Below are 24140 nucleotides of genomic sequence, written 5' to 3' on the forward strand. Positions count from 1 at the left end.
TCAGGTCAGACACATTCTGCAATGAATCTGACCTGGGGAAGCCCTGAAGCACAAGATATTTGAAAGGAGGATCAGTCTGAGGTTTGAAGCAGAGAAGGGGGGCAGCGGGGTGTGTGTGAGATTCATGTTCAGACCAGGTCTTATTGTTTCTGAACCAGTTTTTCCACTGCTAGCTAACCATCACAGATACCCAAACCACATTTCCTAAGCTACTCAGCAGGTCAAATTACTTGTTATTGAAGTGGAAATAAGACATGGGGTTTTTTTTCCCCATTGTTTTCCCTAAAAAGTACTTTATATAGGTGTGCACAAATGTACACATGTAAGTGCAATGAAGCATTTAGAGATTACAATCATTCCCTGAATGAAAACTGATAAATATAAATGCTTAGCATGCTTGTTTAAATTGTGAAATAGTATTAATTAGGATTGTTTGTTTACACCATTTTGGTAGTGTCAAGATGCCTGTCTATAACTATCAGGACCTGTCCACCTGTTAAAGATCAACTGGGTTGTTTTAGCATTGTCTGCCAGCAGAAAATCTCTGGGTCCATATGGGCCTCAGAAATAAATGAAAAAAGAAAAGGGGTGTAAAGAAAAAGAAAAGGAAGGCTTTCTAAAATATGCCGTTCTTTATGAAAACCACATGCTTCTCAAAGCTTTTTGGTTGTCATTACTCTGCCATATTTTAGTATTTGTATAATTTGAGTATGAAAAGTAACTAAGTATGATATAATTATTTTCACATTTAAAACAGAAACAAAAAAATACACTTTTGCCTTAAAACCTTGACAGAAAATAGTTGCATTGCACGAATCAGTACTTTAAAAAAGGAAACTTATTCTATAAGTAGTTCTCTTATCCAGCTATGCCTAAAATAGGACTAACTCTATCTAGTATCCCAATTACATAATATGGTATATTAAAATAAGTCTCCCTTAATGTTGCATTGCAAAGGGTTTGGAGTCAGGAACAACATTGGAATAGGGACAGAGTGACCTTTTAAAAAGAAAAATGAAATGAAATACACTTTCATTTTCCAGAAATATGCATGAAAGTAAAAACTTGACAGCATGGAAGAACATAAGCAAATATATCTTTTTATTTGAAGATAAAAAGAAGCAGGGGCTAGATAGGGAAAGGAAAAAACCTGTGAAAAAAACGGATGATGCAGTTTTTACGAATAAGCAGCTTAATGTATCTTGGCACCCACAGTAAGCCTTGTAGGAGCTCAAAGTGCCTCAGGCAATCTGTGAGCAGAATAGCAATTTTATTACTTTGTCATTAAACCAATTTCACAGCAGTATTGTTTGTTAATGAGCAGCGGCAAACGAGCGAAGATGTCACACACTGGAATAGCAGTGAGATTTGTGACCCAAGCTCAGAGCACTAAGATGGAAAGACCATGGCTATAAAAAAGGAAATACTTTGGGATGAAATGCAAAGTCTATACAGCAGAGCTTGTGTTTATGAGCTACCATTTTGCTAAGAGCTGTGAGAGAAATAAAGGTCTGGAAATATGCAGTTAAAACAGGGCCTATAAAATTAAAACCAAATTAAAGTATAGCAGAGGATTACTGCACAGGCTGTACTCTACAAAATATATTTTAAGTGATGAGGTGAAATCTAAATCAGTTTTGTTTGAATTTGGTTGGTATTTATAAAATTCAATAAAGCCATACAAAATTCAAACCAAAGCAGCGGCTCAAGCCCTATGGTCTCTGTGGTCTCTGATCTATAAGCTTCACTTTGAAGAAATTCAATTTACCAGTACTTAATTAGCAACTTGTCCTATGTTTGTAAAAATAATATATAGGTTTATATAGGAATATAAATACTGAACAGATATAATGAGTGTCCCTACACACATGCACGCACATACACACACATGAATGGACATACTATGACTCTGTACCAAACAGTGAATCAGAATCACCTAGAGAAGAGATTACATGAAGCTAAACAGTTTGCTAGGACTCCTTTTTTTCCTCTTCTTCTTCTTTTTCTTCTTCTTCTCTGCCATCTTCTCTTTTTTTTTTTTTTTCTTTTTCTTTTTTTTTTTCTTTTTCTTTTTTTTTTTTTTTCTTTTTTGAGCCAGGGCTGATCTTACAAAGAGATTGGGAGAGAGCCTTGAGGGATACAAGAAACAGTGCCAAGCAGGCACATTATTGAATCCCTGCAAGGCATCCCGAGGTAAGTTTGCTGCCTGAGCTGTCTTTCCATGTTTATACACAGAGAAAACTAGTCCAAGCAATGCAGTAAGTGGATCAGCATGACTGACTTAAAGGAAGAGGGGAAAATTAGCCCACCATTTTGCTCCATTTGCACTAGAGATGGGGAAATAATTTTGCTGTCAGGACTTGCTTCTGAGCCACCTCCTTTCTTTCCTGTAATAAAGCCCCACCCCATTTGTGTCTATTACAATCACATTATTTAGCATAATTATCCTCTTAAAAATATCTAGCTCACTATAAACACTTCCGTTCTTCTGCCTGTTTACTATCTCACCCATGAGGATTTCGGCACAGTAGCTACCATACATTTGTGGAATGCTTTAAGGGCTCTGGCAACAGAATAAATTTAGCATATTTGTGCGTGACTGTGTGCCTATGTGGATCTCGCTCTCAGTTTCTCACTCTCCGTGTGCGTAGTCAATTTGAACAATCTATTTCACTTCAGTTCACAAGCACGCTGACCTCTCTATCCAGTGATTAATATTTTTAGATGCTTGGTTTCATAGCTTGGTAACTCGTGCATGTTTTCTGCTATTTAACTAAGTGGGTAAAGGGGACGCTGCAGGAAATGCTCATTGTTGAGCAGTAGGCGGTGCTCACAGTTCTGGGAGCTCAGCTTAAGACTGTTTTCTGCCTGACAGGGCAAGACCCCTAGACAAATCCCTGGCTGGGTCTATGGTAGTTGGCAGCCATTCAAAACTGGTTCTCTGCCAGCAGTATTACTAGATAGCCAGACAGATCAATTCACTTTTACATTCCCGCCATTATTTATAGCACACTGTATATCTGCTCTTGCTTATGAACTAATGATTAGCAAATACAGTACACATAAAACATAAGCATTTGTTCTGTGCAAAGCTTTCTGTTGCTGATATTGCAGATAGTTTTACAGGTCACGGAACCTTAAAAAGGATTTAAAGGGCATGTCTTGTGTAACATTTGTTCCTTTGAAAATGATGCTCCCTTCCTATTTTTGTGTAATTGGAGAGGATAGAAAGGTTTACTTGCTGCTTATGTTTCATTGAATTCTTGTATTTCCCCTTTCTCCCACAGACTACTAAGGAAAACATGTAGGAAGAGAGGCTTATACAGTATTATTTGTTATTTAAGAACTGTAATTCTATGTAACACTTAGGCTTCTCTTTTCAAGAAGATCTATTGGTAAAAACAAACAAAAACAAAACAAAACAAGAAAAAACATGAAAACCAACAGCCCTGCTTACATTTCAGGAGATGTCAGGGCAACTGCAATTTTGTAAACTGCAGAGAAAGGTAGATGATTTGAAAACTTAGGAGAAAACACCACACCTTTACTAGGCCCTTGTGGCTGTTAAAATACTAGCTATAGTATTAAATTGCTTCAGTTACTTATGTTTTTGAGCTAGAATAGGAAAGGTGAGCTCAAATCTAAGGCCTTGACTTCAAAGCAACACAGCTCTACTGAATTTTTTAAATCTAGACAGAATCCAAACTAAATGACCAAATTAATCCCTGGCATAAACACAGGCCTGTGCAATTTGAACATTTTTAGCTGATTGCTGCTGCTGGTCTTGCCACAAGTTCCTGTCAAGGCTTATGCTTATTACACTGAACATTATTTATTTCAAGAGTTCACAAAAAGGGGGCAAACACACTTTCACTTCTCTGAAATGAAGTTCAAGACTACTGCAGCAAGTGAATTTTCAGAAGTTTTAAACCAGCTCACACTGGACTCTCTGAATTAATTCAAGGTGTGTTGCTGATGCAGAAATGTTACATCGTAAGGAAATCTGATAATTTGGTTTCCTAAACTGTTAGTTAACCCATACTTTGGTCTGGGTTGAGGTTTAAGGGAACATGATGGCAATGTATGCTTAAGAAGTTGTCCCCTTTCCTTTTGGCAACAAGGGCACCAGAAAACTTTCTGCATAGCCTCACTTCCCTTATTGAGAACAGACCATTTACAGGTGCCCAAACTGAGACACGGTAGGAGTGCAGTGATATGATAGGTGCTTTCTAGGACAGCGAGAATTCAAAAATTTACATTATAATAGTAACCAGCATAACTAAGCCAAAGTGATATACTGTGAAACCTGGCCCAATGGAACAGTAAAGGTATAATTAGCTTTTCTTACCACTTAGCATCAAAAATAAGTGAAGAGGAAGAATAGAAATGCTTGAACAAAATAAGATCCCTAAAGGGCACATGCTCGGATAAAATGTGCTCAGAAAAATGTGACTAAAGCTGATTTATGAATGTTTTGCACCTTACATTATCAACTCAATGCATACAAAAGCCCACAATACCTGTTAAGACTGTCTTATTCTGGCTTTGTATTACATGGTACAAATATCCAAGACGTGGGTCAATACAGAATCAGGAATGCTAACTTGGCAAAAATCCAAGTCAGAATTTTCAGAGAAATTTTCATAATTTTCATGTCTAGTGACTGGTATACAAAAGTAAATAATCCAAAATGATAGCCCTTCTCCACCGCTCTGAAATTTTGTTATTTGGAGAATAAGGTTGGAATAGTGAACTCCTTAGTTCAGTGTTAACAATAAGGAAAGAGCAATATCCAGGAGTGCACAGTTTCTCCCGGGAGAAATTAGATTTGCTGTGTTTCATCTTAAAAAATACCAATGAAAGAAGAAAGAGATTAAAAATTTGGATCATCAGAGTGGGGCATTTCTGTATTATCAGGAAAATTATAGTTCAAAATGTGCTTCTTGCCTTAAATATATTGCAATAATTCCTTGATATCTGCTGGTCCTATCACTTCTTTCTTTTTCTTCTGGATTCCTTACCTAAATTCAATTACTCATGTAAAACTCAGTCTATATAGAGTTTCTCAATTCAAAATTTTGTATTGCACTTCTGTAGTAGAAGTCTTTCCTTGGCCACAACTATCACTGAGGAAAGACTTATCAAAAATTTATTTTTCATTGTGGTTTTCAAAACATTGCATTTTGAAGGGATTTTTATAAACTGTCTTTTATCAGACAATATAAAATATGCTGTATTTCCCTGGCTTGTTTCAACATAAATCAACCCCCAAAAAAGTTTCTTCAGCTCTTTACATTGTCTGGCCTTGTTCATTTGTAAGCCTACAAGTTTAATAAAGACTACTTTCCCTGTGTAGGAAAAATATTCCAATTTACAGGAGGGAGCAAAGCAAAGGAAAACAAAACCTACATTTTAAAAGCAAAGCTATATCTCAAAAATGAATATATTATATGTTGATGGGCAGAGTGTCCTGTAAAGCAGCCAGTAAGTGCTTTGGAAGACACTGAGAATATTTCTGGGGTTTATATTGAAAAATAAATCAGGATTTTCCCATTAACTTTAAAACCATGTGGAACTTCCTTAACACTGTACTCTTTCGTGAAGGTCTTGAATATGGTGAGATGTGTCCATGTATGTTTTCCAAGATGCCTTTCTTTCTCTCAACTTTAACATTTCACTGCCTACTGAAACCTGCGAGTTTAGTTAATCAGAGCTGTAACAGGAGGAGAGAAATGAAGGCACAGTAGCTTAGAGTTCACTTATACACAGGAGAACAATATTGCTTTCTGGAGAGAAAGATAGAGTACTGCTAATGCCTTGGAGTTCTTGCTACTCAGATCTGAGGAGTGAACTCAGGGAAAAAAACACTTATTTGATTCAAGATAAGACTTTTTCTCAGTTGCTTGCTGTATCATTAACCTTTTTCTTGATCCCTCATTTCTCAGACTTTAGTCTCTTTATGGACAAAAAGTAGATGCCATCTTACTCACAGGTATTTTTTCCTGAAGTGAATCATTAGTTTAGCTTTTTCTATATATAAAATTCACGACTGATGTCTATGGCCTCTATTATAATGAGCTAAAATAATTTTATGTGCAACTAAAATTTTTTAATCTTGCTGAGTATCCTATTGCTAAGTTTAGTCAAAAGCCACTGATAACAAAGAGCGAAGTAGTCTGATCAGCAAAAGCCAAGATGACTGTTGGCTGACTTATTCAAGAACAAACACTCAGAAGTCATTCTACAGACACGGCCTAACTCCATTAGGCTGTCATAGCACCTGCCTAACTCTCAGTCATGTTAATGAAGTTATCCATATGCTTATAGACAGGCACAAGCTTAAGTAAACTGCTAAATCAGGGAGAGCAAGTCTCAACAGTCTTTGGCTCATTGAGGTTCTGGAGGGTCATGTTTGCATAAAAGCAGTTCTGAGGAAGAACTTTATTCCTCAGCCACACGACTTTCTTTTTATTTGTGTGTGTCAAAATTCCAGCTTAAATGTAATTTTCCTTTCTCTCCAAAAATCACAGAGAAACCCAGAAACAGCACTGGTTTGAGCATCAGTTTGGCTACAACATTTCCTTTAGATTTGAAATGTGATATGCTAGTAAAGCAAAATTAAAGATGAGTCCAAAATCACTGAGGTGGGGGTTTTCTGCTGAAATCCAGCATCATATTAATTTTATTTTATTGTGCTTACGGTAAGTATTTCCTACAACTCTACTCAGAAACTTCTGGTTTTTCTCTTTTGGAGAACTAGTCCAGGACACCTAATCTGTAGACTTATTAGTCATAATAAGGCAGCTCCTAGAATCACCAGCTGAGATGCAAAGCTCACTGTGTGCCACATCCATGTAGTAGGAGGGTCAACTTCAAAACCCTCTCCTACTTTTATAAATACAACACACATATCTGTTTTATGTTCAGGGATAGCTTTGGAAATCTGTTCCCTAAAGCATTCAATCACCTGACAAGGTTGTAATAGTCTGCACAGTCTTTCTGACAATAAGTATCAATAATGAAGTCAGGAAGTGGATTCAGCAGGTAAACAGCATACAGATACCAGAATGTAGCACTGAGATGGAGCTGTGTGCTTCCACAGAAGTGTTCAAACAGTAATTAAACACTGAAGCAACAAATTTGAGCTCAAGAAAATTGAGGTAAAAAAGTGCAAAAATTTGTTCTTGGAATATCATACTGACATATTTTTGTGTTATGTGACAACATATTATAGCATAAGATAAAAATGTATAAAAAAGCTCACTAAAATATGTTAGGTGGGAAAGCATTAACATAACATAAAAACATCTTTAGCCTGAATATAAATACTTTTTGCTGCTTCCTTCTCTGGCTTTCCCAGAAAGTCATACTGTGTCCCTCTGTAGGTAATCTAAGTGAGGCAGCAGTGGTTGGGACAATTTAAGATCACATTTTCAAAGTAGTTTTATTTCTTGCATCTCTCCTTCTGATTGTCTATGTTCCTATTCTGAAGTCTGTTGAGGTGAGCTGCAGTTTTTTCACAGATTTCAGTTTTGAATTTTGAATCAGTCCTCAAATAGCATTTGAAATAACTAACTCAAAGAGCCTTTGCAGGACAATGCATAGACAATATGGCAGTTTCCTGCAAAGGATTGCAGCAGTTTGTGTCCATCTCTTCCTTTTTTCCATGTGTCATGACATGGAGATAATAACAAATGACTGAAAATACCTACAGTAACACTTGTACCATCACAAAGCTGTTAAAGCCCTCAATACTCTGCCAGCATAATAGCCTTCACTATTCACCAGCACATGAAATCACAGAGAAGCAACTATAAGACACACTACAAAACCTATACCTGGCATAGGTGTTTTATCTTCAGCTCTGGGCACAGATTTTATGAACATTTACTCCAGCAAATTTGGGGTGTATGAATTGTTCCTGCTGTATGTGGTGACTTAAATGAACAGTGTGCAGTAGTAATACAGGATGTAACACCAGGGAGATAATACAATGGGGAATTATCCCACAGACTCCTCTCCAGCAATGCCCCTCTGCATGCATTCTTGATGCTTGGTCTGTAATAATCTACTCTGACCCTGACTTTGCACAATAACTTACTTCCAAGAAACAGTTATTTAAGGGGATGCAAGCTACCTGTAACATTAATTGTTTCAGTGGATACACAGTATTTTTTGCTTACACTGGCATGCTCAGAAAAGGGCATAAAGATTCATTCTCCAGCCACTGTAAAATATGCAAAAAATATCAGTGTCAGATAAATCAGAAGGTGCTCCGGCATGCATGCTTCACTTCTGCTGTGAATCTCAAGATTAAGAAAAAATTACCTGGCAATGAAGCAATAACTGCTTTAATCAATTTGTTTGCTTATATTCCTCAAATACATAAAATAATTTTCTTTAAAGGAAAAAGAAAGAGGATGCATGATGCTTATTACTTTTACCTTCCTCCAAGGTCCAATAGTTACTGTGCCTTCAATTTAAATGCTGTATAGAATCATAGAATAATCTGATTTGGAAGGGAGCCATATGATATAAAATTTTTGGAGGTTCTGATCCAATGACACTCCTGCTTGTCCTAAAGTAAATGAATAGAAACTTGAGGTTTTACATGGTGCAAAACCAGGGAAAATCAGACTTACCATTCCTGTGATGGCCTAGAACTAGGTCCCTGAAAACTGCTGGATCATGACACTCAGAATCATAGAATCATAAAATTGCTAAGATTGGAAAAGACCACTAAGACAACCAAGTTCTATTGTGAACCTAGCACCATCACCATGTTCACCACTAAAGCACGTCCTCAAGTGGCACTTCAGCACACTTCCACCTCTCATTCTTTTGTTGGCCCTTGTTTCTTTCACTGGAAACCAAAGTGAATGGACTTTGATATCCCTCTCCATGGCGTTCACTTCAACAGACAGATGACGGCATTTGTTTTCAAATGAGCCACACGTGACAAAGAATCTCAAGTTCATCTGCTTAATGGGAAATGTGTCTGAAAGAAGTCCCTTAAATTAGGCTTGGATTAAACCTAAACAGAGCCAAAGTAAAACAAAATGCAGAGAAGTACCTGTATTTTCACATCACAAGCGCAAAAATTTGTTTTTCCTGCTGCCACAATTTCTGAGGTGTACATCAACGCTCTTCTCCTTTTTAAACCAAGGACTCTAATAACTTGTATTAAAACATGATCATGGAGATACCACATTCTACCATATTCTGCTTTAAGTTGTGCTTCCCCAACACAAAATATGGATTTGCTCACAAATATATTTGAACAAGAGACAGTCATTTCAGGTGTATGACTTTTCTGTGCACACTGTAGAAGTAAATTCCTTCTATATCTCTATATTCTGCCCTCCCACTTCCAGGGGTCATTTTTTTTTCTCTTTCTTATTGTTGAATTATATTTCTTTTTACTGTCTGCAATGGTAAAAGATTATTTATTGGGCTTTTTTAAACCCTTTTCTTTCCTCACCCCTTTCTGAGGGAGGCATTAACCTAAACAGTCATGAGGACATTGTAATTTTTCTATCTACTGCTTGGTAAAAGGCTTATCTTACGGATAAGAAGGCATTTCATATGCCAAAATATGTACAATTTCAGCTCTAAATTTTAGTCCAGTTCCTACCAGTACTTGCAAACAGTCAATTACCAGCATTTGTTTTGTGGCTTGTAAAAAAAGGGTGAATCTTGGAATACACATAATAGAGTCAGAATTAGTTGTTATTATCTTTGGTAGTGCCTTAAAAGAGACAGCTAACTGACTGGGTCCTGAAATTTAAAATGTCTATTTTTTATTTAGGAATTAAATATGCAAAATAAAAAGCACAAAATGAGGACAATAATATTTTTGTAGATTTTTTAAAAGCAGTAAATCCACACTTACAGGCGAAGAAGATAAAGATATTCAGGGAAAAAAAAACCCAGACAACAATAACCAATTAAATATTCTAAACTAAAAAAAAGAGGAGAAAAAATTATCCAATTCAAATGGTGAGGTAAAGTACTCTTTTATGTTCCATTTCACGTCCTGCAGGAACAATAACATTCTTTTGAGAATCAAAACTGAAATCTAGACATTTTTAGCTCGCAGGAAAATATGTGTTTTGATTGAGCATTCATATGAGATTAGAATTCTTAAATATCAGTCTAATTATCCACATTAAAAAAAATAATCTTAGAAAGACTTTTGAAAAGTTACATGTGAATAACAGTTACAGAACAAATTGTAAACCAGACTCTAGTAATTGTAGCTAGTGCAATCAGGCCCTGTGCCATAATCAGAATTTCAATCAGAGGAAGGTAAATCCTGTGCAGTGTAGAGGAATGGATATATTAGTAGCTAGATATTTTTGTGCCCTTTATTGTCTAATTGTCTCAAAAACAATATAAAATGTATCATGTCAAAATAAGAAAAATGAGAGATGAGACAGGGAAGAAATAATTATCAATATTATTAGCCAACAGGAAACAGCATCAGGTAGACTAGGGTTTTGGTTATTAGTGAAATTGTAGGAATAGCATGAAATACATCTCTGAGGCATAACAATAGTATAGTTTTGTTCTTTGTGTTTGCACATTACAATGATACATATTCATTACTGACCACTATTTGCTATAGGTTTTGATCATTTCAGTGCTGGATGTTTCCCTGGCTTCAAGGAGATGTGGGTGGAAAAGGAGTCAGTTCTAAACTCCATTCACTCCTACTCTTTCTTTATTTACTTGCTTCTGAAAGAACAAGTCTTATGCCTTTCCCTTCTTTTCATCATCAGAGTCATCATCTACTATTAATTGGTTTATACACAGTAAGAACGAGAATAGGTAACAGACTCAAAACCCAGATACAATTCACTCAAAGTCCTTCACTCCATAAGTCTCTCCTTCCTTTGTTTTGCCATCAAAGAAGAATAAAATAAAAATCCATCATTTTATCTAGGTTCACCACGGTGAGTCTGGGTTTCTGTCCCCAAGGATTTTGCATTATATGTTTGCACTATCTACTTTACAAGCAGCTATTTTAGTAGCTGGTGGGACCTCCAATGGTAGACTATCCCCTACTCTTGCTGAAGGATGACAACAGTGATTTATTAGGTCTTTCCTTTTCGTAACAACCATGATACTGTAATGAGCAAGTATTCACTTCACACTTCTCTTCCTGATAATCTACTGGTATAGATCTGTGGTTTCCTTTTAATGTCTGGTTCATTAGATGGTATAAATGTGTGTAGCATTTTTAGCTGTGGTTGAGGAAAGAAGGGAATGTTGAGGTTAAGGTTTATTATGACTGTCATGTTCAGGAATGGAGAGCTATATACTATTTCTGCTCTGAGTGTCTGCACATAACTCCTATTGACACTGGAGTTATGCATTTGTCTGAAAGCTGTTTATCACTTTGTGAGTACTTTCTGTTTCTAGGGGTGATCAGAACAGAATAGATCTGAATACCGATTGTTTTGAACATCCTTGAAACTTTTTGTGCAGTTTGGTTAAAGATACGATAGCAGAGTATCCTTTACTGTATTTTACATAGCAACAGGTAATAGTTTTGTCCCTAAAACCACAAACAAAAATGCATTAAGAATATTCAACAGTGTGATTTATTATGTAGAGGGTACTATACAGTTGCCCTCCCCTGACACTTGAAATATAAGTGCTTCATAAGGGAATAAACCCCTGAAAGCTTGGTTGCAATTTACTTCTTTACTTCCTGCACATAGAAACAATGATAATTGAATTGAAAAGCATTTTAAAATTCATAAATATATAAGTAGCCATTATCTAGTGGAAAACATATGTCTGACTATAGGACCTGATCCAGTACTCAGTGACTCCAATTTTAAACTAATGTAACTCGACGGTAATCAATGAGGGGGCTGTTGTGCAACTGAAGTAGCATAAGGCAAATAACATTTTTAGTACATGTGAGGCTCATTTTGCTTAAAAAGAAGGCTAGCATTTTCATTGTGTGTTTATTTTGGGAACCTTAAACCAAATGCCCAGAAAAAGAGACACTCAGAATAACTGGGTACTTTTAGAACCTGCTTCTATTATGACTGACAAAAAGCTGGGAGTATTTAGCTATATACTTCTGTTACAGGGAGAAAATCATCCTGGAGTTTTTCCTTTTTGTGGGGTAGAAATTTGTTTTTAAAGTAACCAAATGTAGCTGCTCAGCAAACTAATAAGAAAGTAATTTCAGCTGGAATTTGTTTTGATGGTTAAGACAAAACTTCATAGGTTGGTTAATGGAAAGTGAACAGGATGATCTTTATATCTTCATAAATGCAAACAGTTTAAGATCAGAAGGAGACCATTAGAGTCTTCAGCCTGAGCTATTTTCTCTTCAATTTAACTCAAATTATCTCTGCACTGAGCAGACTTAAGTTTGGCTGAAGGGTTTAAAAAAAAAAAAAAAAAGGCATCCCACCTCAATTTTTCTGAAAATCATTAACTCCTGAAGTGTTAATCATTACACTGTGTATTAGTAAAGCATGTGTGGAAATCAGAATCAGTAATTCAAAATGCTAAGTTTATATAAAAGCAACAACCCTCCCCTGCTGCTCCCCACCAACTCCTATGCAAACCTAGCACCATAACCTAGGGGATGTATGTAAGAGAACAAACACAAGGCTCTGGTGTTATTTGCACCCTTCTGATAGTTAAGCTTTTTGTGGAGGGTCTGCTGTGGAATTTCAAAGACAATAAGCAAACTTGCACCAGACAAAGTTGCATTCCTTTACATTTTGGATGTGAGACATAAAACAGATACAATGCTGTTCAATCCTTTATCAAGGTGACACAACCCCAGAAAGCTTTGATGCTGTCTATTGCAAATCTCATGAGAATTTGAGTAGGAAACAAAATCTGATTAGTTTATTTGACTCGTCTTTCTAACTACATATATTCAGAAAAGGTTTCTGTACCATTCTCTTCCCCTCTTTTGTGTGCTTTGCTTTGTTTGTTTGAATTTAAAACTGCCATTACGTGAAGGTGTTGCAAGTATAAATAATTTAGAAGATAACTCTGTGGGGATACTAATAATAAGTCCCTGCTTTTTTCTAATAGCTACTCATTATGGTTCTGAGAACTGGCATTCAAGTTACTCAACATCACTGTGTCACAGATATTGTGGATGTTGACAATAAAATAATTTTGACATCTTTTTAATTAAGTGTATTTTCCTTCTTTAAAATGCCCCTTTTGTTTGCAACTAATTTAAATTCTCTAAAAATACCCACAGGCTTCTTGAGTACGGAGATTGATGGACAGACAGATACATTCATCTGGTTTTATCTGTCTTAAGTGTGCAGATGTTATACTTTTCCCCAATAAGAAGCCACAACGATACAATTATCTATCAATGAACATTTACTTCTAAGGGAAATCTAATCAGTTAATAGAAGTTAAGAAAGACAAATGTACAAAGGTAATAAGTGCTTCAAACTCAAACAGTCCTACTCTGTTCACTCTCATTTAAAGAAAAGAAAAATCTTTTAATGGGACTTCTCTTACTTTTACTCCATCATTTTTTAAATTGCTTTGCCAACCCTTCACAGAAAAATAGTAACTTTAAGTAGGCCAACATCGAGCTCAGGTTTTATGCACTTGGTGGTAATGACACTATAGATGCCCTTTCAGACTTAAGTCCGACTGTTGAGTCTTCTTTATTTTTATGTTTTTCATATGGTCTCCAGCAAATGAATAGGTGATGTCAGTCTGAATAACTGTTGCTTAGAGAAATCAAGCTCCTTATCATGCTAACCTCATTCTGGGATCTTTTGAAAAGTCATAAGGCAGGCAAGCACTGTTAAAAGCAGTCATAAGCTATTGCCTACTTCATGTTCCGCACACAACAAACAGAGAGGATTCAATAACTCATGGCATGTAGGGGCCATCCTCTCACAGAGATGCATGCTCTTTCAGGACTTGGTTCTTTGGACTATATAATGGAGAAACATATTGATTATAGATAATCATAAACTGTTCAAAGCTACCTTTTTGGTTTGTGGTTTGTTTAGGAGATTTTTTAACAAATATTGCAGAGGTTTGTCAGAACTACATTCACATCTTCTGTTTCAAAGTGTAGCTGTGTTGTGATGATTCCCAGGGAAAATTATTTAGATGTTAAAGGATACATAGTCCATTCAAACAAAACAGAACTCAAGAACTGAGAGGAAAGTATCACTTTAAAATACTGTGGAAAGCTTCACACTAATGACTATTGGAGTTAAAATTACTGATGAGAGGGAACAAGCCACAGCTGCAGCTACTGCAGATTGCTTGGCTAACTAACTTACAGTAAAAGGAGTATTGTCTAAATGTTTATAACCTGGAAAACAAGATTGACAGTGAGCCCAGAGCAACATTAATCTATCAGACATTCTTAAGTATGAGTTTTACTTCTTGATACTTGTCACACATTCATTCCCACTGTCTTAAACCCACATGTATGACCTAGTGTTCCTAGTGTTCTTTGTCTCACACCTCCAGTGTCCACCCCTTTTCCTATGTCCACTTCAGCAAAACATCTCTTTTGCTTCTGCCTTCATCTCTTCCCACCTTGATAATTGTAGTCCTATTCTCCCAGGACTCTAAGTCCCAGTTCTTCATCCCCTACTTTATGTATCAAATGCTGGTTCTTCACACACACATTAAAAAAAAAAAAATCATCTCCTATTTTAGGAACTTCGGAAACCTTCCTCCCGCCTTTTCTGGATTAATTTCAAAATTGTCTTCTTTTAAAAAATGTTGAAACATATTTCAACATAGATATCTCTTTTTTTCCCCTCATTCTCCTCTTTTCTCACTTTGTCTAGTGCTGTCCTCCCCTCAGTTCAACAATCTCAGTTGAAAAATACTTCCTTTTCTGCCATAGCTCCCATCTAAAGAGCTTTTCTGTATCTGAAGAGCCTTTCTATATCATTGGCTAGCCATATATTTTCTCCTTTGCCTGTACATACCTCTTAATTTCTCTCCATGGAAACTGGTTTGGGACAGCATTCATGAGGGAGATTAATACTGTATGGCATGCTTAAGTAGTTATTATAGGCCTGTGCTATATTGGAAAAAAACAGAGCATGATCTTGGTAGCACTTGGAATAAATTTGGCAGACAAATTAAATAGGGGGTTTTGGTCTGGATGCAAAACATGCCCCAAAAGATTTTCTCTTTCCAATTTTTATCTGTGTTTTTACTATACTTGAAAATGAAGTGTAGGCACCCATCTTAGCTGCACATCTTTGCGTTAGATTTGTCCTAGCAATCAGGTACATGAAATTGTGAAATTTATGAAATTTCACATTATGATGTTTTCATTTTTGTTCTTTTATAGTCTATAGTTTCTTGAACTAAAGGAATACAGGTCCTCTAGATAATTTGGGGGTTTTTTTGTTTTTTGTTTTTTTACTGGGAACACATATTATCAGGTATCAAAAATTAGGCAGCTAACTGGACCACTCATCTCATCAAAACTGATTAAGGGACATACATAAAATACAGCTGGATTTTTCAACTCAGACTTCTATTAAAACTCTTTTAGAGTGCTAAATTTTCTTTTCCTATTGACCACTATATTTGTTTTTATTTATTTCACTGACTCATAGAGCTAATGCCCTTCCTGAAACATCTCTGAGAACTCAGGTGAGACACCATAGGCTATGCTGTCTTCGACTAGAATTTATTAGGATTAAAACATATGTGGCATTAGTAGGGTCTGTTAAACTTAATTTGATTTATAAAGATATAAATCATAACTTTTATGATTACAATGATGCTAAAAATTTTGTGGGTGATACTATAGTCACACTGGAAAGACTGATTATAACAACTGGGGAAGAATTAAGAAAAAGAAATGGAAACTTAATTCTCCTTTACTAGTCAATCTGAATGGTTTTCTTCATTTGTAGTTTGTAAGTTTTCTTCAGTTTGGACAAGGAATTCAAATTAAAATATTTATTTTGTTCCATTTGGAGTTAATTTCTTATCAAATTAATTTTTAAATTCTTATGCACAAAAGTACAATGCTGAACTATTTTGTTTGAAGATGGTGCCTGTGAATTTGGTGCTTTTTTTTCTCTTTTCACTGGCTTTTTTTTTTGGTTGCTTTACATAATATTTCTATTGACCTTAAATTTTGTGTTTCTTTCAATGGTTGGTTAAAGTTGCTGTAAAACTTGGTTTAAACTTCTTATGAAAGTGTTATTATAATATTGGCTTATGAACGAATTAAGCCACAATAGAAGACCCATGTAGCATATTTTATAAAATATTTTCTCAATAATATATATGTATCTGTTAGATAGGTATCACATTTGAGCTGCATATGAGTGTCAAGCACAAACCCTGCAATCTTTAAGTTAATCTTTAGCTCTTGCAACCTCTGAATTTTCCAGCATCATCTAGTTGCTATCTAGTCCCAAGAAGCTTAAGAACTTTTCATCTACGCATACTTTTTCCACTGGTGAGCATGCACAAATCTGCTTAGAATGGGATATAATTGAGAAATCTGTAACTGTAACCCTAGCAGTACCATAAAGTGAGATATTGCTCTGTCCATGGTTATTTTATTATATAAAGGACCTCCAGGTCAGAGTAGGAACACAAATACATGTACAATGACAACTAGGCAGTAACCTGTTCCACAGCGACACAACTTTCAACACAAAATCATCCTTGCCTCAACGGCCAAACCTCCCCAAGAGCCAAACTCAGCCAAAGTTTTTGTCATACATCAGCCATACCAAGCTTTACACAAGAGTCAAATGGGGTAGAGGGAGTGCTATCCTCAATGGCTCAATGGCTAGAAAATTCACTTGTTAAATAGAATATATGTTTGCAGGTCTTCTCTTCATCTTGATTTAAATCAATGTCTTAACTGTTCCGATTGTGTTGAGTTTCTCAATCAATGCGCTATTGAACATAATGCCCCATCTTTAGTCTTCTTCACTATCACGTCTTTCTTGTTCTCCTGATTTCCAGTTCTTTTGTATATGTAATGACTAGGCACTAGAACAAAATTAATTAAGAACATGGGCTCGACTGTACAGACTCTTGGTTAAGGCTCCAGCTTCAGATATGTGAAAGTTAAGAGCTGGTTAATTATGGCTGTGAAATTGCTTAATTCGGGTGGAACGTCTTCAGAACATCAACTAAAAGGGCTTTGTTTGCTGTACTGACTCTGTGGGTGATTCATATACTCTCTTAAGAATGTGATGGACCCATGTTCATGTCTGTGTTCCAAATCAAGCAGGATAGGGAGGTAAAACTTGATCTTCTTCTTTCCAGATAAACAGTCAAATAACAATGGTGTCAGCTAAAAAGGAGAGATATTTATCTTTGTTATTATAAGGGCAACAAGTCTTGTCCTAAAATGTCTGTCTTAGGAAGGTATCTGCCATAGGAATCCTGACAGGACATAAGTATCTAACTCAGAGGCTGAGCATGGTTACTGCAGAAAGTAACAGACTGTTAGGAAACAAAAATACACAGCAGCAAAAATGATGGTGGGATGGGATCTTAAAAAGTAGAAATCTACATGCCTAAAGAATGTAGGCATTTTCAGTGTTAAGCAAAGGCCCTTTTTTTCCTTTTTCAAAAACCAAAAAAATGTAGTTAGGTATCTAAGTCCACCTTCTGGTGATTCATGGAACATCTAACCAGAGACAGAAAATTCCTTGAGAGCAGATCTTGCCTACAGTTTATGTATTAATGCCTACAATTCAGGCATTAATGTCAACACCCATTTGCTAGTATTGCCTTCTAACTCAGAAATTCACTGAACATTTGGGATTAGCTTTACAGAGCCTTTGATGATTTTGATAACAGAACTTGATAATTTTGAAAATTTGCCTTATACATCTGAGGGTTTTACTTGACCAGGATGAAGTGATAAACATTGTTGGATACAGCCCTGACATTACCAGTTTTGTGGGTTCAAATGCAGGCTTATACACATATTCTTAGATCTCTTTACCCCTACACAGTGTAGGAACAATTAGTGAAATTCAGGCTTATACACATATTCTTAGATCTCTTTACCCCTACACAGTGTAGGAACAATTAGTGAAATTCTGAAAATTAAGCCTCAACATCCTATCAGTCAGAACAGTCAGACCTAATATTGAAATCCATCAGCAACCAGTTATTAAAATTATGTAAGATCACACACAGTTTCCAAACTGCTCTCATAAAGAAAGGTAAATATTAGATAGGTTATATAGATTGGGTTTCATTTCATGACATATATCTCAATTGTATGCAAAATAAGAGATAGTGGAACATAGTACAGAACTAGCCAGTTTTGACTGAAGAAATACATTTCAAGTTTCTTTCTGTGGTAGGATTTAATTTTCAAATGAGCTATTTAAGTGACAATGACTGCATTAAAAAAAAAAAAAAAAACATCTCCAGCTACCCATCCTTTAATAGAAGAAATAAAAATATATTAGAAGAGCTCTCTTTAGCTGGGAAAGTCAACAAGTGAAACATGGTGCACTTGAGCACAGGCTTCTCCAATGCTTTGCTCTGCCCATAAGCCAGCTGAAACCAGGAGAACCCAGCCTTTCAAATGTTTTAGAAAGAGCAAACCTTCAAGGTTTCTGTCCTTGCTTATGCAGAAGACAGAAGGTTGTTCAAAAAAGCAGAGGGACAAGAAATGGTGTAACATTCACATATATGTCCTCAATCACAGCATATCTCGCCATCTAGGACCCTTGCAAAGCACCAGCAAGATTTATCACTGATTTGTGAGCTGTACTTTGCAATTATCTCTGGGGAGCCAACAAGGTAGGCTAGGGAGCCCTGGAGAAATGAAGGTCAGAAAATATAAGAGCCTGGAATATGGAGTGATAGGTTGAGGAAATGGCTCCACAGAGATTTTCAGTTTTTCCATCCCAAACCAGTTTGGCTTACTAAGACACAAGCATCCATGAAACATGCTCATATGTAACAAACTCTTAAAAATGTTTTTAGAACATTTCACCCTGATTCATGTGGAATACAGAGAACACAAGATGGGATGAGAGATAGCAAAAGTTTCACCAGTATGACACCGTATATTTACCTCTTCATTTTAGCATACTTAATATACTTGTCCCACACTTGTTCTGTTACCAGCTCACAACTGTGAAGCATGTATTCCATAACAAGGCAGGCTGCAGTTTCATGGTGTGTATGGTGTTGATGCATCTTTAACTAATAAGACATTAGACCCTCTGGTTTGACAAAGTCTTGCCACTAGTATTGTAAAAATTAAAGGGAAAACATTTAACATCTGCATCTAGAGAGAGATTTACATAAGCAGAATCTCCAGTACCCAGACAGTGCAAAGAACAAAACGCAAGGGATATCAGCATGCAGATATGACTTACTGAGAGGTTATTAGGTGTATCTGGATAAGAGCTATAACTTGGGAAAGGGGGAGACGTATTTATACACAGTGTATTATTTATGCCCATTGCTTCTAATTGCCTAACTAGTTCTCTTTCCTCTCACGTATACTTGAGTACCCACCAACCAAAGAAAGATGTCTACAGCTAAATATCTGCCAATTATTATGGACTTTTGCTTAATATTCTATTGTTCCACTGACAGCACAGTTTTTAATATATCATTTTATACTATCCTGTACATCATCATTTTCCTGCCTCCCTTAGGGCTCTGGCTGTAATAGTTCTTATTTATTTGCACATGCTAACATATATGCAAAAGATCTTGTAGTCATGATGTCGCCCCCACCACCCTCACCTCTTCCCATCTTTGTTTTTGTAACCCTTTTTCATCTGTTTTTAAAGTTACAGTATAAAGAAATGTGAACACAGCATGTGTGTGGACACAAACCAGGGTCAAATACACAGCTTCTCTCTTCTTCAGCAGTGTTATACTGCAGCCTTTTACTGTGCCCTGTAGGTTTGGGGTTTTAGGTAATAAACTTGAAAACAGATCATAAGGGGAATAAAGGAAAACCCTCTTGCTACACCAATGGGTGAGGCAGGACTTTAACAGCCTGTGTAGTAACAAATCACCTCACAGAATCTGCTCAGCACCTTCTAAGAGAACGAATGGAGCACTGACTCTGGGCTAGCAGTGCTGCAGTCTGGTTAGTTGCATCAAATGCTGTTTCTTGCTGAGTTCACCAAAGGCTTTTTTTGAGGAGAATCTGCAGCAGTATAAGCTGGAGGTGCTTTCAAGCACATCATATGTCTGAAACAGAACAGACATCTTTAGGATCCTACTTTTCAAACTTTCAGTAGTGTTTTGATAAATATATTTTGGCTGGTTTTTTGTTAGTTTGTTTTTTAAGTGGGCTTTTCGGATCCAATTTCTTGACATTCCCTGCTTGACAGGTAGAAAAATACACTCTTTTTTTCCTTCAGATTTTAATAACAATGAAAAAGTGTACAAGCTTCGTGGTCAAGACAGGACAACGGGTACAAAAAATAGTTCTCTTAAGGCAAAATTTACTGCTAGGGAAAATGGAACATTCCTTCTGAACTCACGAACTGGTAGTGCATGTGCAGGTTGGTTGTAGTTGGTTGCTACAATAAGGCTTCTTTCATACAGGTGTGTTTATGCCCCAGGCTTGCTGGCCACAGTCCATTCCATTTACAGAAGCTGAATTAAACAATAACTACCGCATTGCAAAAAGAAGAAGGAAAAAAAAAGGTGAGCGTCAAAGGAGATGCCTGAGAGCTTTGTTAGGGCCAAGAAAAACCCTGTTGCAGTTGTCAGAGCTTGTTGATGTTGCAGAGAATGGCACTTTTTTTTTTTTTCTGCTGGATTTTGTGGTTCTGCCTTAGGAAATAAAGTAAAATAGAACGGAAGAACAAAGTCCTACTCTATAAATCAGCAGCTGCTCCTTGCCAGATCAAAGGAGTGACATTTTTGCTCCTGGACTACTTGTCCACTTTAGGTGCTTGACAGACAGCTAACAGCTGGCCTGTTACATAGTATAGGAGAGTTGGGCTACATCTTCTTCAGAGTAGATGACAAGCTAATCAGAGATACCCATAGCACAGGATATGTGAGTGCACCTTGATCTCTTCAAACATACCCACTACATAATTGCTAAACACCTTTATGCATTTTTGGCAAGTTGCTACTTAGGTAGTTTCCACAGAAATGTAAAGGGAGAATTAGTGCCTTAATCTTATTTGATCAGGGAAGTTAAACAGATGCTAAATTTGTTGACAACTCTCCTTTTTGGTCGATTTAGGATTGATTAAAAAAATTAAAATGTCAAATATTGATAAGTCAAAAATACGTGTAAGGTACGTCAATGTGATATTATTCAGAAACTACACTTTGGTGGTTTTTTTTTTTTAAGTTACCTAAAATGAGATCCCTCAGCTCCTGATTTCATTCTCAAGACTGTTGGAGCCTAATTAGTTTTGAAAATCTTTTCCTTGGAGTTTAAGATGACAATTTAACACATCTTTTAATGCATGAGTTACTTAAGATTTTAGAGATTTGTTTTCTACCTTTAACATGAGTTTGTAAGTGCTAGCAAATCAAAGTGCATGCCAAATTAGCTAAAATTTTATTTAGCATCTCCACAAGATGTATGTATACAAACATGGAATTTTAACATCAGTAGTAAAAAATTCAAAGTGATTCAGTTTCTAGTTGATTCCCATCTGCAATAAATCAAGTACAGGATGAGGTTAAATGCTACGGCTTGTGTCTATTTACTTTACATTTTACCTGTAAGATATTAATAGCTAAGGAAGTATGTCTGTTTGTCTCCTCCCTTCCTTTCAAGTATCTTGAAAAGATCATTTTTACGGTGCGTGGTAAAAAACCTTATATGAGCAACCTGATGGCATTGTCAAAAGAGGAGCAGCCTCCTCCGGCGTGCGTTCTGTGGTTTCAGGTGGCACGCACCAAAAGGCGCTTGTTTCCCACCAGGAGCCAAGGGGGATAAGGGATGATACTTTTCCAATGAGGCTGAGGTTTGCTGGGAGCTCGTGGGGAGATCCGTGCCCACCCGCGGCAGTGGCGTGCGCGGAGCGGCGCTCCTCAGGCGCGCTGCCCGCCGCGCCGGGGCGCGCACCCCGCAGGGCGGCCGGGCCATGGCGCGGCCCGGCTCCGCGGGGGCAGCGGCACCCCCGGCCCGGCTGCGGTGCTCTGGCCCCACCTCATGGCGCCCTGCTGCACAGCGGGAGGCCTCCCCTGGGGCCACCCAGGCTGGACCTCGAGGCCAGCCCAGTTCTGCGGCTGGGAGCCACAGCTCTTCCCTGTCCGGCGCTGCTGCTGCCCCCATGGCGCGGGCTGTGAGCGCTGTGCGGTTGCGAGGGCTGCGGGGCTGTGAGGGCTGCGGGGTGTGAGGGCTGCGGCGTGTGAGGGATGCGGGGTACGAGGCATGCGGGGTACGAGGGCTGCGGGGCTGTGAGGGCTGCGGGGTATGAGGGCTGCGGGGCTGTCAGGGCTGTGGGGCTGTCAGGGCTGTGGGGCTGTCAGGGCTGTCGGGCTGCGGGGCTCTGAGGGCTGCGGGGCTGTTGAGCGCTGCGGGGCTGTGAGGGTTGCGGGGCTGTGAGGGTTGCGGGGCTGTGAGGGATGCGGGGTACGAGGGCTGCGGGGCTGTGAGGGCTGCGGGGCTGTGAGGGTTGCGGGGCTCTCAGGGCCGTCAGGGCTGCGGGGCTGTGAGGGCTGCGGGGCTCTCAGGGCCGGCGGTGCCGGGTTGCCGGGGTTCGCCAGCTGCGGCAGGGAAGGCCCGCGCACAGACCCCTGCCCCGGGGCGGCTCTCCCGGGCAGTGCTGCGGTGCAGGTGCTCCCCATGACAGGCACCACGGCTTTCCTCGGCAAAGCCAAATCGTTCCTCCGCGCTCCCAAGGAGTACTCTGGTAACGAGAGTTACACGTTTAGCGAGGTGGATTTTCCTCTGAGGTGAATAGATGCGCGTCTTGCCAATTCTCATGATTTTATCACAAGGCTCAAGTTATTTCATGTTAATTCGAGGTCCCATCTCCGGGAGACAATGGTTGTGTGAGAATCTTATCAAGTAAGTTTCTAGATCTTGTGGCTGAGAAGAGTGTTTTTAAAATGTGGTGCAATGACTGAAAAACTCACAAAGTAAACACCGGGAAGAGCACTGTTTAAATTTCTGGGTTTTTTTAGGACAGTCTCACAGTTACAGGACGAGCAAAATCATGATTTCCAAAAATTGGCAGCTCCAAATGGCAAGACGTATTTTTAGGAAGTCGAACACAAACATGGAAGACATGGCAGAAGTCTTTGGGATGGTTAGCACCTACCTCAGGCTGCCTCAGACACTCAGCTAAGTTGTTCTCTGTCATCTTCTGGAGCCTTCGACAAGTGTGGATGGTGACTTAGGTCCTTTGAATCACACCTTTAACAGATGTGAGGTGTCTGAATAAGCTTTAGAAAGTCGGTGTAAAAAGTCCTTAACCCCCTTCTCTAACAAGGCTGTCCAAAGCTAGGTGAGGCTTTGCCAGGGAATAAACTGGCCTGTCCCTCCTGCTTCCTCTCAAAAGCTATTGCTTAACTTACTCCATTTCTTAATATTTGTGACTTAGGGAAGCCTTATTTAGATGGCTCATTTCCAGGTGACTAACTCAGCTTTTTTAATTTCCTATAAGGAATGCTGCAAATATGAGTTGGTAACCAGGTGTGGCATAGATTCAGTGAAGCATAAACAAGGGCTTTTTCAACTATTTTTGTGCATACACATACTGCCTAAACCTAATTCTGTCAATTTAGAATACATAGTGAAGGGAGAAGTTAAGTAAACTAAGATAAATAGATTTTACTTGCTCAGATTAAAGTTTAGTTGATAGACAAAGACCACTGTAAAGGCAGGGGGTGGATATTGATAAAAGATGTTTCTGCAAATTAGTCTTTTATAATGCATTCTTTCAGACTGCTCTGAGCAGCTCACAACTTTTAAAATTATTTTTTCTGCTTGGCGAAGAAGTAATTTTCTAGGTTACTTAGGAAAACATATTTTGTGACTCTTTCATTGGTTATTTTCCCTTCTAAATTAGGGCATTCTTGGGCTACAAGGGATCAGTGTAGCATATGCTCTTGAGCTAAACACTGACATGTGCATAGTTCCAAATACTGATATATCATTTAGGCAAGGAGTTATTTCCCCATCCAAGGTGAAAACATTTGGA

The 24140-nt window shown here is 37.9% G+C and overlaps 1 protein-coding gene and 1 long non-coding RNA gene across 6 annotated transcripts in view; both read left to right on the forward strand.

Annotated features, from left to right (window-relative positions):
* The window catches only part of LOC140684296 (uncharacterized), a 38085-nt gene extending 17604 nt beyond the window's left edge, over window positions 1–20481 (forward strand). The window contains exons 1-2 of the long non-coding RNA XR_012056361.1: window positions 1–17950; window positions 18016–20481. The exon at window positions 1–17950 is cut by the window's left edge and continues 17604 nt beyond it. This is a non-coding gene — a long non-coding RNA (uncharacterized lncRNA). The remainder of the gene's footprint in view (window positions 17951–18015) is intronic.
* MEIS2 (Meis homeobox 2) overlaps window positions 1–24140 on the forward strand; it is a 174829-nt gene that overhangs the window by 138366 nt on the left and 12323 nt on the right. The gene's annotated exons all lie outside the window — the stretch shown is intronic.

This window comes from Taeniopygia guttata, chromosome 5 (genome assembly GCF_048771995.1).
Source record: "Taeniopygia guttata chromosome 5, bTaeGut7.mat, whole genome shotgun sequence".
NCBI classification, from domain to species: domain Eukaryota; kingdom Metazoa; phylum Chordata; class Aves; order Passeriformes; family Estrildidae; genus Taeniopygia; species Taeniopygia guttata.